Source organism: Pyrgilauda ruficollis, unplaced genomic scaffold, assembly GCF_017590135.1.
Source record: "Pyrgilauda ruficollis isolate IOZ18807 unplaced genomic scaffold, ASM1759013v1 scaffold58, whole genome shotgun sequence".
Taxonomy (NCBI): Eukaryota; Metazoa; Chordata; class Aves; order Passeriformes; family Passeridae; genus Pyrgilauda; species Pyrgilauda ruficollis.
The window spans coordinates 1266136-1284982 of NW_024527488.1; the positions used below are offsets into that span (position 1 = coordinate 1266136).

Here is an 18847-nt window from a genome sequence, read left to right on the forward strand (position 1 = left end):
GGTGGAATGGCACACCCATGCAGCCTGCCCTAGTGAAGGAAGTCCTAGATGCTTTGTAGAATTATTCTAGGTAATCTAAATAGTGACATCTGTACTTAAAGTTGTCCAACTCTTTGTCAAATGGATTGGTTGTAGGAATCTTTATAATGATGATTCTTGGACCATTTGGACCATTGTCTGCTTCAACCTTTCTGCAGGTCAACAAAAAACACTTTTGTTTTTCTCAAGAAAAGCTAATAGATTATCTCTTACCACAGTCGTTGGTTTTGCCCATACCAACATTGTTGGGTTTTTTTACTGTGGTTTGGTTTAGAAACTCTCTCACCCCTTGCACAGTAGAGGAGAGACTTCAAACTTCGGTTATGTGTGTACCTTTTCTTACCTTTTTGGAAAGTTCTATCCAGATTTGGGTGGATTTTACATCAGGTAAACTTTCTTTTCTACACATGACAGAGTCTGGCAGCTAAATTAAGCAGTTGTCATTGGGTGTGATCCGTTCTGGTGTGGCTGACACTTTGCTTTTCTCACCCCTATCATTCAGAGGATTGAAAGGTGAGAGTGGGGCACCCAGAGGTGTAGGGGAAGCGTGGAGAGTGACAGCATCCCTGTAGCTGGGTATCAGGTGGCTGAACAAATTGGAGACAACTGATGTAGAAGTCAAAACTGGGAAAATCAAGCAGATGGATCTTGTAAGGGGCACTTTGAATGTCACAGAGAATCTAGATTACTCTGCACACTTACGAAATCAAAACAGAGCTGTGAAACCCAAAGGCAGGGTATAATCTTCATTTTCTTCTGCTGAGTAGCCCACCTAACAGACTGCTACTGCTTTATTAGTTCCAGTGGTAGATGTCTGTACTGATATTTCACATAAAAAACTGTAATATTCCATATGGTGAAAGGGGTTTTCTGCTATACTTCCTTTTCTAAAATGTCACATGGGAAAAATTCCCATAAATAATGTTGTTTTCACCTAAACAATGTTCATACTAGGAATGGTTTTCCTTTCTCATAGTATAAAACAAGTTGGGTAATTCTGGAAAATATTGACCTAGTTCTTTCATGTGAAAAAAACAAAAAGGCAAAGGGAAAACCACAGAAATGAACAATATAGTTAATTCCACATGGATCTCCTTTTGTATTTTTATATATGAAATAGCATTATGGGCAATAGTAAATAGGCTTTTAATGTGCCAGGAATTTAGCCTCAGGTATTTGGCTGCCCTCCCACGTCCTGCTTTTACTGTTCTGTCAAACCATACAAGGATAACCCATCCCTGTGTGCTGTGTGAGCATGATAGCAGAGACTTCAGGGTGACATGTTCAGGCACTAGGGAAGGTTGGGCATATTCCCTGGAGGAGATCTAGGAAGTGCTTATCAGTGGAATTTAAAGAATAGGCACTTTTACTGTGTTCAATTCTTCAGATTAATTTTCAGCAAAATATTAGCAAATAGTTTTCATGCTCAAAAAAGTACAAGAATAATTTCTAAAATTGTTTGACCTTGGCTAGCCTGAATAGAAAAAGATACCTTTTGGAAGGTGCTGCTGTAGGTTAAAAAAAAAAATGGAGCTTTTTCTATGAATAATCAATGTTTCAGATTGGTTTCTTTTAACAGAAATTAGTGTTTTCATTGGTAGCCAGCTGGGGTTTTTACAAGAGACGTCTGGTCATGGGAGGCTATACTTTGGTTTGGAAATGCTCTTGTTGTGCTTGCAGAACGTTTCCACCAAGTTTAAGGCGTCCAGGCAGAGCCCCAGGGAGATACCATATGACCATTTCTGAGTCTTTAACTTGCTTTTCTGACCCAAAAATTTTTAGCCTAAAGTTTTTCCCAGAAAATGAAAGGTTGCAAAACCTGTGCAGCTCTAGCTGCCGGTGTTCATTCCAATTCACAGTCAAGCTGCAGTGCTGATTGGGGCAGATCCTTCCAAGAGCTGCTTTTGTGTGTGAATCCTATTGACATCTTTGACTCTCTTGACTTACCTTAATGGAAAATGCTCTTTCTTTCTGACTTCTTCTATTATCTTCTGCCTCCTATGTTTCTCCCACTTTCCTCTCGTCCCTTCCTCTGTGGTCTGGCTCCAGCTCCAGGTGCTTTTCCTCTGTGCTAGAAACAATTAATGCTGGTTTAGCTACAATTCCTCCGTGAGGAAGCTCTTTAACCTGGGCTTTAATTCCCTAGAGCAGGGTGGAGCCATCTGTAATCCTTGGGTGTTGATCACAGTGAGTTGGATATAATTTTCAAAGTCTGGAATTCCGTGTTGGCCAGGAGGATTCAGTGACAGGATAATGAGCAAGATTGAACCACCCAAGTTTTAGGATTTTGAGGTTATATAAATTTGCTGATTCATGTGATGAGAAAGCCACTGGCCACTGTTTAATTTCTGGGATCAGCCTTTGCTGCTGTAAATATTAACAGAGTGCCAGGAGAGAGGAGCTGCAGAAGTTTACAGCAGCAGGCTGGGGCTCTAATGTCTTAATAAATGCAAGTGTCCATTGTTACAGTGATTCTCCCTTTACTGCACTCATCAGTGAAGAATTTGGAAAGGTAATGGAAGGGTACTGTGAATAATAATCCAAGCTCTCACAAAACATATTTCTAGTCTGTTATAGAACTGACTATGAGCACTCCAGCTGAGCTTGATGCATAAAAACACAGTATGTTATGTAAACTATTTGTATTATTAAATCTCATTAAAATGATTGCTGCTGTAGAAGAGATTTTGTCTTCCAAAAAAACCCAAAACCCATCCATGATGCAGTTTCCTGTTAGAAGAATGAAAATTGTAGAGATTAACAGCTACTTTTCTACTTTATACATTTAAAAATGTCACCTGAATTATATTCTCTCATCAGTTATAAGTGGTGTTGGAATAGCTTTTTTCTGAATGAATTGTCAGATTTTTAGAGCACACTGTTAATTCAGACTCGTTTGGAGAGATTTTTCAAAAGCGAAGTGGGTGTTTTTAAGAGTGTTAGAAAACAGGGTTTGGAAATCTGATCAGGTCTTCAATTCCATGGTTTTCTCTAAATCTCTTACAGCTGCTTGTAGCCTCTTCTAACTGATTTCAATTAGTTTTATTGCTCCAGTCCATTCCTGCCAAGAGTGCTGCAGACTCTGGTGTTGGTGAGGTGATTTGCAGAGATTCTGTGCGAGGGCCTTGTCAGTCTGGTTCCTGATAGGACCAGCTCCCCGTTAAACTCCCCTAGGAACACTGCAGAATGAACTGCATGTACATTGCCCTGCAAATAATACATTGTAATTAATGTGAAATGACTCAGAGAGAATAATTTTCTTTGATAATCATTCCATTATTTAACAATAATTCTTGTGGGTTTTCTTTTAAGTAACTTCTCGTAAGGAGTGTATATGCCCACAGGTACTGTTTAAAAGGTAGTTGGGTAATTAAACATTTTTGCTGTAATTGTTACCTCTTACAGCTGCCTCACTGAAATTAATAAGAAAGAAAACCTGGAAAAAAAAAACCAGCAGGAAATACATAATTGAAAAAAGTCTGACTTAATTTAAAAGAAAATACAAGTAGGAAGTTAAAGGAACTGTCTCTGATACAGCTTGGATGTGTCAAGTTTCGTTTCAGCAATATGAATAGTAACATTAGCTGCATTATGATGATTTAGCATGCATTAGTATACAGTAGTGAATTGAAATTTAGAAGGCATTTTTATTTTATTCCAGGCTTGCCAAGTTGTAATTAAAAAATGAGTGAGAAATCATCCTTCCTTTTGATAAATTCAGTATAGTTTTGTAGTGATTATTGTAAAGGTGATGGGAATTTTTTTCTTTTATATTTGCTCTCCTCCAGTCACAGAGAGGGAAGGTAGGGATGTGGCTTTTTTCTGTCAGCCTGGCTGAGCTGGTTTGTGGATACAGAACTGAGAGGAGGGAAATGGACACTTTGTGATGAAATCCCAGCAATTTGTAGACAGGTGAAGCCTGGTGCTTGAGAGAGCTTTCAGAGCTCCCTGGATTTCTGCAGATAGAATGTTTCCTGGCCAATGGCTGGCATTTTTGGCAGGCAGAGGACCAGGGATGCTCGCCCAGCAGAGCCCTGCAGTTATGCACAGCTGTGGCCAAACAGGCTTTTGTCCATTCTAGGACTGCATTGCCATAAGGAAATAAAATATCAAGGCCTGTGCAACACTGCATTATGGGCAAGGACTGGGAGGATTTTTCCCATGAGTCGAGTGGGATGAAAAAGCAACTGGGAGGTTCGTTTCCACCCTCTCAGCCCCCCTGAATTTTTGCATGTGGATGTTTGCACTCTCAGAGGGGCTAAAAACTGTTGCATTGGCAAATAAGTCTTCCAGGAATTTTGAAACCCTGTGAGTTATGGAACACTCGTGTTGGGCTGTATGCAGGTATACCAGAAGTGAGGGTAAAACCTGCAGAGATTCTGAGTGCTGCTGTTGGAGACTGTCTGTGCTGCTGAGGGGGTCTCCAACACAGATCCCACCACCCATCTGTGTAGATTATTGTGGTCTGGCATTTTTTTGATTCACTTACCTTTGAATGCTGGCAGTTCTGAAGTTACACTTGAAGAATGGAAGGTTTCTGAGCTTTTAAACTCTGTTCTCTGTTATACAAGTGCTGGTTTTGAAATAACTGCCTGTGAAAAAGAGATGTTAAGTATGTTTGCAAAGGGGGGATTTGAATTGTGCATTAACTGAATTTTAACTTGCCTTAAGCAGATAAAAAGTTGTAGTTTTATCAAAATCTGACAGTCATAATCCCCAGCTCTGTCCAGGGAGCAAGTTATTTCCACTTACATTTTAATTGTCTTCATTTTTTGTGTTTAAAATAGGGTTTGATTCATTGTCAGCACCGTTTGTGACCATTGTAATGGCACTCATCACGAGAGAAACTGAATTTCCTGGCACAAATTTCCCATAGAATAATTTTTGCATGCATGTGCTATTGGTACAAAAAGATCTTTGCATCCCCAGAAAGAACCTAATACTCTTGATTTTTCCGTCAGAGCATCTTGAGCAAAATGAGATTCTCTGTTTCCTCCTGCATATTCTGGCCTTCAGCCAAAGCATGGCTTTATGAATTCAGAAACTTGAAGAATGAATATAATTTTGAAAGCTAAATAATATGTGGGAGGAAATGTCGGTAGTTGTGAAGGTCTTGTGTTAGAAATGTAGCTATGTGAAGTAGGATTTTTTTCCCTTCAATTCCTTTGATAAATCCTAACTCTAGAGCCCAAGAGTTGTCTCTATTCAAAGGGCAATTTGTATTTCCTCTTGGTTAGAGGGCAGCTTTGAATACTGATGGCCCTGTGAAGTTAGAGTAATTTAAATTTTAAATGTCTCAGTGCGGTTCCTGCAATTTGCAAATGCTTAGGGAAGCTCCAGATCAATAGAAAATCGAGGTAGGTGTCTCCTTAAGAGCCACATCGCCCTTGGGCAACATCAGGTTCTGGGCACGCCATTCCTGAGCTGCATCCTGAACTGGGCTATTGTCTGTCTTAAATGGTAGTCGGGAGGAGTAATCAGATAGTTATGTTAAATTGACTACGGTTTGAGTCTTCCTCTGAACAGTGATTAGAGCCCAAGATAAAGCTGGTGGTTCAAAGTGACTCCCTGGCAAGTCACTTAAGCTTTCAGGATCAAACACTGCTAAATTCCGGGAAGACCTTAGCGTGAACACTGAAGATATTTCCTGTTTCCACGTTGCAATAACTTACCACTGGAATTCGGTAGGGAAAACCTACCGTTTCTTTTAAATCATGGGGCAATGGAGGTTTTTATCTAATACATTGCAGTTCCCAGGTGCTGAAGAGGGGGATTCTGTGACACTGGCAACAGGATGGGAATGTAACAAGCTGTTTCCTCTATTAGCTGACAAAATGTACAGCTCGGGTTATGGCAAGAGCTTCTTTGTGCTTTGAAATTGCTTATGGTTTCCAAAATCTGCATTCCATGAGGAGGGAAGAGGCTTGTTCACTTAGGAAGCTCACACCTATTTGGACACCTGTAAACTGAAGGGGAGTAAACCTCCCTCAACACTTGACAAGAAAGCTTAGCTGAAGGAAAAGATTCACCTCAGGAGCTCAGCGTGGCTTCTTTTGGGCCTTTCTGCCTGACAGCTTCATAGCTGGCACATGAATGCAGCTTTCTAGACAGCCACGGGCTAATAAATCATAGTCGGTTTATATATGTCAAAGTTGTTGAAATTATGCAAATTAACTGTTCAAACAGACCCTTTCAGGGAGAAACCCCAATTTTTGTGAGTTATACTGCAAGTAAATGCAGTCTGAAATGAGATACGTTGCTGACTGTATCAAAGGAGCATGAACAAGTGTTAAAAAGGTGATAGGAAAGCACTTTACCAGCATAGCTTACACCTCAGGAGACTTCCTCAGGAAATAAACTAAATATTTTCAACAAGAAGAGAAGGAAATAAGCAATGATAATATTAAACAGCTGAGTAGAGCAATGATCTCTAAATCTTGGCAAAGAAATAAGCTGTAAGTAGACTATCATAAAGCTCACAGCAGAGAGGGAGAAGCAACACAAAGGCAGAGCTGTAAATGAATACAGATCCAGAAAATGACAAGAAAAAAAAAGTAAAGGTAAATGAATTTTTAGGTGTTAAGAAAGTGTAATTAAGGAGAAAAAAAATCAACAAAAAAGAAGAACAGAAATTAAAGATGGCCTGCTGTAGTAATTATTATGATTCTGTGCTTTTTTTTTTGTTGCTAGAAAAAGTCTTCTCCTGTAGTGTTTCAGCAAGGATAAAGGAATGAGTTGAAGTTCAGTAGAACAGAAGGTCATATGCTGACCAAATTTAATCATGAGCATAACTCAACTAAACCCTTCTTTGTAACACCTTCCCTAGTGTTTTAAAATCTAGGTTGTACTCATCATTTTAGAGGTATTTGAATCTGTCCATCAGGACTGGTACTGTAGCATCTTGAAATGACAGGGTATGTTAAGAGAAGTTCATTGAGGCTTTAGGTCAAGGTGCAGCTTTGCTGGCTGAAGTACAGCTTGACTGGATGAATATTCATTCATACAGACAAGTAGAGGTGCAATCTTTCACCCCTGCTGTTTGGAGCCACTGTTCATTTAAATGGGAAAAAGTAGGAGATAAAAAGGTAACCTAGGTAGAACACACATTATGTTACTTAACAAAAACCACAGCTGGGTTGTTTTCCAGCAGACACGGGCAAAAGAAAGGAGGGGAAAGAAAAGAAGAAAGAGAAGGTGAGTTAAAAATCAAATAGACTTAATGAGAACCACAGTAATTTTCAGCCCTGATAATGTGATGCAAAAATAAGCAAGATACAAGGCAGGCATCCTTACTTTGCATGACAGTAAGATGGGGATGGAAGGGATGTCTAGAAGGAGATTGTGCAATGCATCAATGAGGCAGCAGCTGTATTTGACCAGCATGAAGAAGATGTAGGTGTTGATAATCCACAAACTAAAACTGATGTAGGAGTCTTCCACTGAAATTCTGTTTCCACCTTAACAGTTGGATGTGAAAGCTGGAAATCCACCAAAGGTACAGACAGACGTCTAAAAGCTTTTGAAATTAAATGCCTTGGGGAAATAGTAGGTATTAAATGGAATGAATTTATAACAAATACTGAGATTCGTCGGGGAGTTGAACAAGACTTAATCGCCTAAATTATCCAGAAATGAAGATGGAAATATCTAGGATATGTGGTAAGAATGAAGCCAGATCTGATGCCAGACTGTCTGCCATGGCAGGAATGCCTTCAGGCTGACTGTAGAACATGTAAAAGGGACTGACCAAAATAATTCCTCTGTTGGAAAGTACTTAGAGCCAGAAACATCACAGGTGGCTTCACAAAGTGGGGGACAGTCAAGGAGAAAGCCAGATGGACAACAATCAGCAGGGTCCCGCATTTGTTTGATGGAACTCTTGGCAGTGTAGGGAAAAAATGTGAGTTCAGTGGCACCAAATGTTTTCCTCTAATATTTCGTGTCTGCTGGGGGCTATAAACACTTGGCAGACCTGCAGAATGATTTCAGGACTTTTATCAGCACCGCTGCATCCTGATGAGCTGAAAGGATGTATTTTAACCCCAGAGTTGCAGCTCTGTCGCTTGCAACTGGCAGCTGCAGTGAGCTCTGTAATTTATGTAAACTCTGCACCACCCACAAGACTCCAAGATCAACACACAAAGTGGTTTCTGCCGGTATGAGGGAGAAAACCACCAGGTTGTCTTCCTGCATCCGGGTGGAGGAAGTCAGTGATTGTCTGCTTGCACTAATAAGAGGAGGCATGTCTGTGGGGCCTTTTCTCCAGGCAGAGTGTCTTGGCTTCTGACCCAGCCAGTGCACTGCTGTTCCTAATTAGCCGTGTCTTGACTGCATTAATATCCTGGCATGCAGCTATCTGGGATTCTGGAGTCAGCAGTGCAATTCTTCAGTGTTACCCACTCTTTCTGTGTCATTGGAACCATGTCACCTGCTCTGTGGTACCAACAGCAGCCTCAGTGACCTCATTTGGCTATTCCCAAAGACTTTTTGCTCATCTGGACCTGAGAAAGTTCTTTAACTGCTTAAAGACTCATGCTGCATGTCTGCTGCTAGATGTTCTATGCCAAATAGTGCTTCACTGTATGAGCATCACTTTGCAGGTGCTGGTTAGAGGCTTCTTACCCACCTGTTTTTCTTTTTCTGCTCAGTTTATAACTTAAACATGGGTTAAGAATGCACCTTTTGAAAGAAGAAGAGGTCTTCATTGGTGTTCAGGCGTGTACCCATAGCAGAGGAGATGAAATGAGATGAGATTTAAGGTCCTTTCCGACTCAACCATTCTGCAATTCTTCCACTAACAGGTAGAAAATTAAAACCCATGCGCGTCTTCTGGTTGTTCCCTTATCAAAAGCATAGTTGGCATCCTGTGAACAGAGGCATCCTGTGCTGTTTGTTCTACTCAGCAGGCTCATGCCTGGCCACCAGCTATGCCCTTGGCAGGGAGAAAGACCCCTTGGATCTCTCCCCAAGGCTGCCAGGTGTTCCCAAGTTTGGTCTTAGTCAGTCTCAAATGGGTTTGGCACCTGCATTGTCCCCAGTATATGTTAGCTGTGAAAGGGCCGGAGGGCTGTGTCTCCCAAAGAGAGGGGTTTAAACCAGGGTTTGTTTTTTTCACTCCCTGTTTGTTTGGAATATAGGCCTCAAGATGGGTTTGTAAAACGCGTAATCACCTTGGTGTTCAAGTACAGGTGGGTGATATTTTTTGTATAGTGGCTTTATTCTCTGTCTGAGTTGAATGACTTTTCCTTTGGCTTACAGTTATTGTGACTGGTATCTACTTTATTGCTTTAAATGGTCTTCCAGAACCACAGTAGTAAAATAAGATCTTTCAAATAATGAAAACCAGAAATTTATTTTTTTTCAGCCGCAGTGCTGGCAGTAATGACGGAAAGTCATTGATTTCCTTTTGAAACTGTTTCTGAATTGTTTCCTTGATGTTGCCTACCTCTCTGCTGATTTCTTTCTTTAGAAGCCGCTGCTTTCACATATCTGGTTTGTTCTGGGAATATTTCTTTTGCACATTGTTTATCTGTAGTTTGTCTATCTGTAGTTTGTCAGACAGGTCTGTAAAGTTTGGTCACAAGCCAGGAAAAATCATGAAGAATTTTGTGGTAGGGTAGTCACTGAAGTAACCAGGTGTAAGGAATACAGAAACTGGTATGACAAAAGGTTATATAAAATGAATCGTGCAGCTTTTAGAAATACATCTTCTTGTCTGCAGCACAGTTTAACTTCTTCTTGTCATGCACTGAAGTATGTGGCCTCAAGAAGTGTTCAGAGCATGTCCTGTGGATGAATCCTAGGAAAACAGAAAGTAGGAGATGAAAAGCTTTTGCAAGGCAGGTCCTGATGGAGCTGACGTGCTGTTAGTTTTTGTCATTTGAGGCTAAGTTGTATCTCAGAAAAACATCTCATTCCATGCTGGTAATTTAATCAGTCAGAGCACTGGTAATATAAAGGTAAAGCTTATGTATGGAAAATAATGTATTATGTGGTAGATCATTGTTGCAGTGTTCAAAATCTTCTGAGGAGAATTGTGCTGTTTTGGCAGGAGTTCAAAATTCTCTTTCCTACAAGGAACAGGTTCGGTGGTTTGTTTTTTCTCTAACATGTCATTTTGAGGTTACATGGTAACATCTGTCAGAGCTATGCTAACCTCTGTCATCCAGCTGTTATAATTGTGGTATTTTCCTTCCTTTTCCTTCTCTTTCCTCTCCTTTCTGCTTTCCCTTTCTCTCCCCTCAGAAAAAAAAAAAAAAAAAAAAAAAAAAAAAAAAAAAAAGAAGCCCAGCAATGAAAACCACCTCCTTTTATACTGAAACTTCAGGTGGAATGAAGTGGTTATAAAAGCATCTGTCAACACAGGAATGGTTTGCCAAGCCAAGTATTTGGGTTGGAAGTCATGCCTTCCCAACTGCTTGAAAACAGGAAGTATCTCTGTTAAGTGATGGATAGCTCTACTTTGCTGAGAGGAAGAAAAGGCTTTTTTTCTTTATTTTCTTTTTTTTTTCCTTATTTTGCCTCTGGGCCAACAAATGAGTTCTGCAGTTGTTCCATGTATGTAAAGAAAGACTCCTGTGGAAATGCAGATATGGGTGCACACATCTGTGTGTATGTGTGTAGAGAGAGATATATATATATATACACATATATATTTGTGTGTGTGTGTATGAATATACAAATTTAAAAAAGTGCAAAACTCAAAACCAACAATACACTTTGTACATGATTGGTCCCTGTCAGAAGCCAGCCCAGGCACATCTTATCCCAGTGATTCCTGTAAAGCTCTCAAAATCTGTCAGAAACAGCCTGCAGGATTGCAACGGCTCCTGGGTGATTAATTGCCAAAAGAGTCTGGTTCCAGGTTCCATTACATGTAATTGTTATCTTTTTCTAAAGGGGTTCTTTCATTAAACCCCCACTCACCCCCACCCCCCACCAGAAAAAAAAAAAAAAGGAAGGGAAAGAAAGAAAAGAGCTGACATTCCTGAGGTTTTGCACCTCTTAGACAGGAGCATGGAGGACTCTCTTATGTAAACATACAGTGAAGAGGGTGTGTTATGTCGTTTATTAGCTGATGATAGATTTTTTTTCCCCCTTCACATAATTTTAACTTTACTACAAGTCATTTTATTAGAAATGGGGGAGAAAAGGCTGCATGGAGTGGGCACCTTCCAGTGTCTTCTCCACATTAAAACCTCACTGTGAGAACCAGAAAGTGTCAAAGGACTAGATCGCTCCTGCTCCTTGCTGAAATTGCAGGAAAACAGCTGGAAATTGGGACATCCTCTGTGCTATTGTGCTCAGACTGGACATGGGGAGAGGACAAAACCTTGTGTCTGACACCCCTTTGCAAAGGAAGTTTGTGGCTTTAAAACATGTGGCTGAGTGACCTGAAGGTACAGGCAGATTGTGAAGAGTATCTTGCTTTTCTGAGGCCATGTTGACAAAGCAGGGGGGATCGAGAGCTTGATTCCCTGGCAGTGCCTCAGTGGGTTTGAACTCACATCATTTGGAGCTGAATTTCTGTGGTGTTTCTGTGGATTTGTATCAGCATGGTTGCTTGGGTTTGCACTGCTTTTACTGCATTGAAAAAAGGCCGTGTTTCTGACAGGTTTAGACTTTTATAGATGGAGGCCCGGGCAAAGCTTGGCTCCCAATGAGCACTGCAGTGATTTGTGCCAACTGGCCAATTTAACTGTTTGAAATATCAGATGGAGATACGGGTTCTGCAGCTGTGGAGTATCTGCCTGCAGATGTTTCTGCCAAGAGAAATGGTTGAAACTCGGTTTCTTGAGATATTTTAATCCTATCTGAACAAAACTACATAAAAACGTGCCTTGGTATTGTCTGCATGGGCCAAGGAGCACATTGTTCCTCACAGTTGTGTTTGCACGGTCTCATTGCAGCAGAACAAGTCTCCTCAAGTCTCCTTTCTCCATGATTCCATGTGAATTGGCTGTATCAATCAAATTCCAGTGGCAGGATGGTGATGTGCAGTGGTCAGGGCACTGCTGTTAGTCTGATTAAAAAGATGAGAATATTTTGTGGCATCCAGCTTTCTGCAGGTTTGGAAAGCCAACTCTTAGAGGTTTTTGAGGTTTGATGTGCTTTCACATCAACTCTGGAAATTTTTGCTTTCTTGAAGCATTTAAAGCACTGCCTCTTTGTAGTTATTGAAGTTACACTGGTATCTGTTTTAAATCACCACCCTTAGAAATTACTCAGTGCTGTGAAACATGCAGAAGCAGGGCATGTTGTTCCAGCAGATGATGACAGTGTTTTCAATTGATTCAAGTTCTTTTCCGAGGTTTCATTTTGTACGGAAGGATGATTTTGCTGTTTTCCTGCACACTGTAGGGTAAACTGTTTTGCTGTAATAGCTAAGAGAGTGATCTGTGGTGCTCGCTGAAGGTGTCCATTCGTGTGGGTAGCCAGTAAAGAGCAGTTCCAGAGGACACTTGGAATTGCAAGGAGAAGTTTCCCTCTGTTGATGTGACAAACTGGAAACAGGTATGAATTAGTAGTTGAAGGGAAAAGATTAACTGAAGATGCGTACCTGGAGGATAGGCAGAGGGAGTAGCTGCTACACAAGCAGGGGCATCTGAGGGACAGATCATGTTCTTATTTTGGAGACTGTTCACTCTCTGTATCTCTTCATCTTGCTTTGGACTGGGATCGCCTCAGCTGTCTCCCAGTTGGAGTTGGTTTGCTGTTTGCCAGGGTATCAAAGCATACGTTTGCTCTCTGCCTTTAATTCGTGCTCCTGCTGGATGCCTGAGCAGAGGGTTCCTGCCGCGCGGCTGCTGCTCGGTAGCGTGTTCCTGCTGAACACCTGCTGTCAAACTATCATGTCCTTTCTTGTCAGCTTGCACAACGCTCCAGGTCTTGAGCAAGACTGACACTATGGAAAGGCTGCACAGCCTGGCTTTTATAAATCTGTGTGGAAAGCGAAGCCTTCGCATAGGGAACCGCAGCATTTTCTAGGAGCTGGTTTCTAATAATATTTGGTAAAATTCTGTTAAAAAATGCATTTTATGAAGTAGTGGATGCACTGTAGGTTATGGAACCAAAGTGCTCCACCCTGAGAGGAGTAGTAGATGTTGTGTAATGACAGCAGAGAGTAATCTGCACAGATCTTGGGAGATGTACAAGGGTGGTGACCAGCAAAAAAAGTCATCAAAGAGGGGAACTGGTTAGAGATGTTGGCATGTACTGACGGTGGTGACAGACGTTGGCACGGAAGGAAGAAGGTGGGGAGGTGGAAGAGTGTGTGAGGAAAGGGGCTCTTGGCAGGAACAAAGCAGTATCACTTGACTCGGGAGCCTGTAATTACAAGACTCCAGCTTTGTGACACAGTGAATAAGTGTGACACCTGGAACAGAGGAATTTGGGGTTGCCTCCTGAAGCAGCTCATGCCAGATGGAGCGGGAGTAAAAACTTTGTGGGAGAATAAAATTAATCTCCACTGGACTATGGTTTTTAAGTCCTTAATGGTAATACTCCCGTATGTCTTTTCCCCTCAGCACCTTCTGTTAATTTTGGTAATTAAGCCAGGGTTGCAAAAAAGCCTCCAGTAATCTCTCAAATATTCCTGTACTTGAAACTTTCAAAGATCCTAAAATGCCAGGCGCTTCCTGATCTGTTGGGCTGGGAGCATGACCTGCTCTGGCACAGAATGAGAATGAAAACATCAGGCACTAAGGTGAGCCTCAAAAGCGTAGGGGAAGCACCTTGATGGGAGCTGCCTTCACTCCTGGCAGAGGGAAATGATGGCACAAGAAGGCCTTAACACTTCCCACACTTGCAATGCATCTGTCCTGACATGTGGGCAAAACCATGGAAAACATCTCACAAACAGCTACTGCTTACACAGGCTGCAGGAAGGCTGTGATGGGGTGGTGAGGCCCTGGCACAGGCTTTCTAGAGAAGCTGTGGATTCCCCATCCCTGGATGTGTTCCAAGCCAGCCTGGATGGGACTTGGAGCTATCTGGTCTAGTGGAAGGTGTCCTTGCCTATGGCAGAACTGGATGATCTTTAAGGTCCCTTCCAATCCAGGCCATTCTATGATTCTGTTTCTTTAAAATGACTTAAAAATGTTCAAATACTGTAATGATGAAAGGAAAAAAACCTGCCCAATTACCCAATGAGGTTACAAGATATAGAGCATCTCTTGTATTGAGGAGTCCATGTAAGTAGGAGCCCCTACCACAGTTCATAAATAGCAGTTGTTAATCTAAATTGGAAGGATTGAGTTACAAAGAAACTATTCCCAATTCTCTCATTTTCATCAGTGATCTAATCCCAACAGACTCCAGAGGCAAAATTAAACTTTTAGTTGCATTTTTTAGGTTTTGCATTAAAAGCAATGTATTTGCTTGAAAGGAAACAAATTTAGTATAAAACTTTGTTCCTACTTGTGGAGATTAATTGCAGCAGAGAATATGCAGTAACACTGATTCTCTAAATGAGCTTCTCTACCTCCTGAACTGATTTGCTTTCTCTTGCCTCAATATCCCACTTACTGCTTGGGAGTTTTCAAGTTGTATTTATTTTTGCTAAAGTTAGGTTACTCTCTCGCACAGTTCATGTGTGAGTTTTTGTTATAAGATTAAGAATGCTTTTGATGAATTCAGCATGACTGCTAGATTCCTATCAGTAGGAAAATAATATTTTTTCCCGTCCCATAGAGAGCTCAGTTAGTTATGCCTCTGCCATTGTTGTAGTTCTGCATTCTGTGACAGTGTGATTTTTAAAATGGCCAAGTAACCTTTGACAAAGCTAACTAAAGGTAGATGCTTAAAAAAAAAGGGGGAAAGAAGAGGAGGAAAATTAGCAAAGCCCTAAGGTTAAATCTGGTCCATTCTTAACAGGAACCACAAATATTTTCCAAGCTTTACCTATTAATGTTTTCTTTCCTGAAATAATTGTCTTCATAGTTGCACACAAAATACATGTTTTTGACCTAGCTGTCTTTTCCAATGATATATTTTGAGAAAATACTCCATTTTAATTACAGCAAAATGAAATATTTCTTTCTGAAAGGTGAGCAGTTTCTCCTTTAAAAACTGTGGTTTTGCTGTCGATGGTACTCTATATTACATGAGAATTATCCCACATTCCTAGTCTTCCCCAGAGGAGCATTGTGTCTGTGTACCACTCATAACCTTTCAATGCATGAGTACTTAGAGCCCTTTCAGAACTGTTGTGGTAACAACAAAAAAATAATCACTTGAACCTGCAGAAGAATTGCTCCGTGGTATGAAGTATTCTAGGTTCGAGGTATTCTGGTTTCTACCAAAACCCCAATTGCTTAATTTTGTGCCCTTCTTGGTTGAAGTAAATTATGCAGCCCTCGCATCTCAACATCAGTGAGTTATGTAGCTCTGTGCACACATCAATTAATTTTGGCCCCATCAACTTCCCACCTCCTGTGTGCTGCTTGCCCCGAATCGGGTTTGCATCTCCCAGTCGCGAGCAGTTCATCTCTCGCTCCCGGCAGCTGCATCTGCCCAGGCCTGCAGCCCCGCTTCAACTCTTCACCCTCCCCCTGCTACCTCTGCTCCTGTTCAGCTGAGCCACCGCCTGCTCCTGCTGAATCCCTCCTCCTCCTGCTCCACAGCTTGGGTCCATCCTCCTGCTGAATCCCTCCTCCTCCCGTTCTACAGAATGGAGCCATCCTCGTGCCTTGCTGGTGGGTCACCACCTAATCCCATTGCACCCAGCCTAGGACAGTAGAGCTGGCCCAGAGGTGCCTGGCTGTCCTTATTGCTCTCCTCCCCATTTTCAAGTGCTTGTTGCAAGATTGAAGCTCCATCTTCTGGAATGGCCTGTGAAAGTCATGGCGTGCTTGGAGCTGCCATCTCCAAAGCCCTATGGTGAAGGCTGGATCCCACAACGTCCCACTGAGAAAAGCAGTAGCTTCTAGGTCTGTACAAAAAATGGTGTTGAGGAGAAATGTGGTGCCAGCACCCATCCAACTCAACCCTACTGGTTAGCATGACCTGGGCCTTGGGCTTGAAGTGCTGCAGGTGCCCATATCATGTGCCCCAGTAGGCTTCCTTAAGCAACCCAGAAAGAGTTCACTTCTCTCCAGTGAGCAAAGACATCATGAGGTATGTCTTGTTCCCTTACTGCCAGCCTCTGCATGCAGCTTGGTTCTGAATTATTTTGACCAGAAAGGAAAAGCATCTCTGTGAGAAGAGTGCAGAGTTGAAAAGCCTGGGAGGGCAGTGTGATGTCCTGCAAATGAGAGAAGCCTTGACTTGCCGTTGTGTTCTGAGCATCTAGCAGCAGAGCAGCTCTGCAGCCCACCCCTCACCAGGCCTTTTTCCTCCAGGAACACCGGACAGGTCAAAGCAGGCCTCTTTCTCATCCTCTTGTGCTGATTTTAGCTCCTCAGGAGCATGGAGAGGGGGAGACTGGTTGCTTGCCAAGGGGCCAAGGTGATGGCAGCAGAGCCTGGAGCAGTCTGGCTGTGCCCAGGGTCTCTCAGGGTCATCACATCGGGAGGGCTGGTGGAGACCAGCTCTCCATTCAATCTGCTTTTGTCTGCAGGGGCTGGAGGGAGTCTGACTCTCATCTCAAGCTGAGGTTATAGAATATTTTCTCTCCTTTTTGTCTGTGTTGATATAGCCAGCATGCATTGCTGCAACTGACTTGTGCTTTTTTTGTACAGTTCCCAGCACATCTGGTCGCCTTGGATAAGGTCCCTGGGCCTGATTGTAGCAAAAAAGTAATGATAGCATGCTTAAAACTTGGGCCTTCAACTACCAACATATGTAAAACACAAAGCACTGGGGACAAACTGAAGGAAACACAGATTTTAGTCACTGACCAGAAAAAGTATGTTCACTGTGTTCAATCTGCAGCTGTGCTTTTTGTGTCTTGGAACTGAGAGCCAGGCAATGCGTGCTTGCTCCCAGCTGATTGGCACTGAGCATTTTCCCGGTCCCACCTGCACCATAGCCCTGGTCGTTCCTCAGTGGGAAGTTAAGCTGGCTCTAGAAGATGTTCTAATTATCTGGGCATCCTGATGAAACCTGTCTTGCTTTGAAAGAGGCACCACTGTACTCTTGTGAACATTTCTTGTTTCTTCTAAATAATAGAATTAGCTATGGGCATTTCCTTAAGAGCATGCAGAACACAATTGCAATGTAATTCCACTCTCTCCAAGCCTAGTCTTGAAACATGCAAATTTCTCTTTCAAGTGTGTTGGCAAAAAATAGCAACATCCTCATACACACACACACATACACACACGCACACGATTTAGACGGCTGGCAGTCAGCTGATGAAGACATTGTCAGTGAGCTGAATTCTTGGGTGGGTTTACCCGGCGTGGAAAACAGCAGTCTACTCAGCAAATATCAGTGGACAGCTTATTTCTTGCTCTCTTCTGTAGGGATCCAGCATTGGCTGCTGCAGACACAGGGTGCTGGGCTGGGTATGGACATGTGGGCTTCCCAGCCTTGCTCTGTCCTTGCACAGCTCCATGCAGCACCACAGGACCATGCACTTTCTGCTGAGCATTTTTATGTTTTGTTTTAAAAATAACAAGATGTCTCTTAACATTCAGGATACATTTTTCCACTCTGAAGCACCACAACAGTCTTTTTAAAGAAACTCTAGGAAGGGTGTTAACTTGATCAATGCTGTGCAGGAAGGAAAGCTCTTTCCTACTATTTTTTCAGCATGACTTTCACTGACATGATCAGGCTGGGAAAAGACTTATTGGCTGACAGCCCAGGACAGCCATGCAATATCTCTAGTCATCTGGAACTCAAACTAGTCTACCCAAGGGAGAACCATAACATAAAAACAATTTAGGTTACATGCTGAATCTTATAAACATTGTTCCGTTTCTAAAAATTAGTTTAAATACTATTTAGGCTCATTTGCTGTGCATAGGATTATTGTATTTTGCTTTTCTTTTTTCCAAATGTTAAGTAAGAAAGGTTCGAGGGTTTTTACTTTTTTTACTGTAGATGGTTTTCAAAAATCTTGGAGATTTTTTTTATAAACAGGGAAATGAGCTTCCTCCCTTCCCATAAATTTAAGAGCTTGGCTTCTCCTCTATATTGGATATAATTGTTTTATATATAGATAAAGTTTACTTTTTGACCCTGTCCAGAAAGATGTTTGAAGGGAGCTTCCAGAGGCCCAGTGATCCCCCTCCTGCTCAGGACTTTCACCAGACCAGACCAGAGAGAGCTTGTCTTCCTCTGCTGAGCCATAAAACCCCCAAAGGCAGAATTTCCACAGCCTCCCCAGTAACCTGCCCTGAGGCTGTGCTTCTCTTCTAGAAATTTTTTCCTCCCATCCAGTCTGAACCCTCCGTGCTGCCCATCGTGGGCATTGTCCCATCTTACATTTTCTGTCTGTTTGCTCTGCCACCCTCCCACCCCCAGTATAAACTGAACACCCAAAGTGCAAGGCCAAACACATGTGCATGAAACTGTGCATCACTGGCCTCTCTCTGTTGTTACCTTATTTTGCGTAAAAAACCTCGTTGGAGTAATCTGCTTGTTTGTAAGCATGTGCAGCTCTAATACTGTGAGATAAAGCAACGTGGATCCACAGTGTAAGATTCACTCCAACAAAACCCTTATTTTCTCTGCTTGTTGTCTTGTTGGAAGATCTGAACTTGGGATGTGTCCATTGCCACCTGTCCTTCTGCCAAGTCCTAACATTCCTGCACACCTTGCAACAAGTCTAGAGGTATTGTTTTGGGAAAATGACTGTGATTCCTTTATGATTCTTTTTTTCCATAAACTGGTATTTCACAAGCTGAGTAGCCTTACTGTC

The 18847-nt window shown here is 42.0% G+C and overlaps 1 protein-coding gene across 1 annotated transcript in view; it reads left to right on the top strand.

The window, feature by feature from the left end:
* SPATA5 (spermatogenesis associated 5) overlaps positions 1-18847 on the top strand; it is a 161612-nt gene that overhangs the window by 109609 nt on the left and 33156 nt on the right.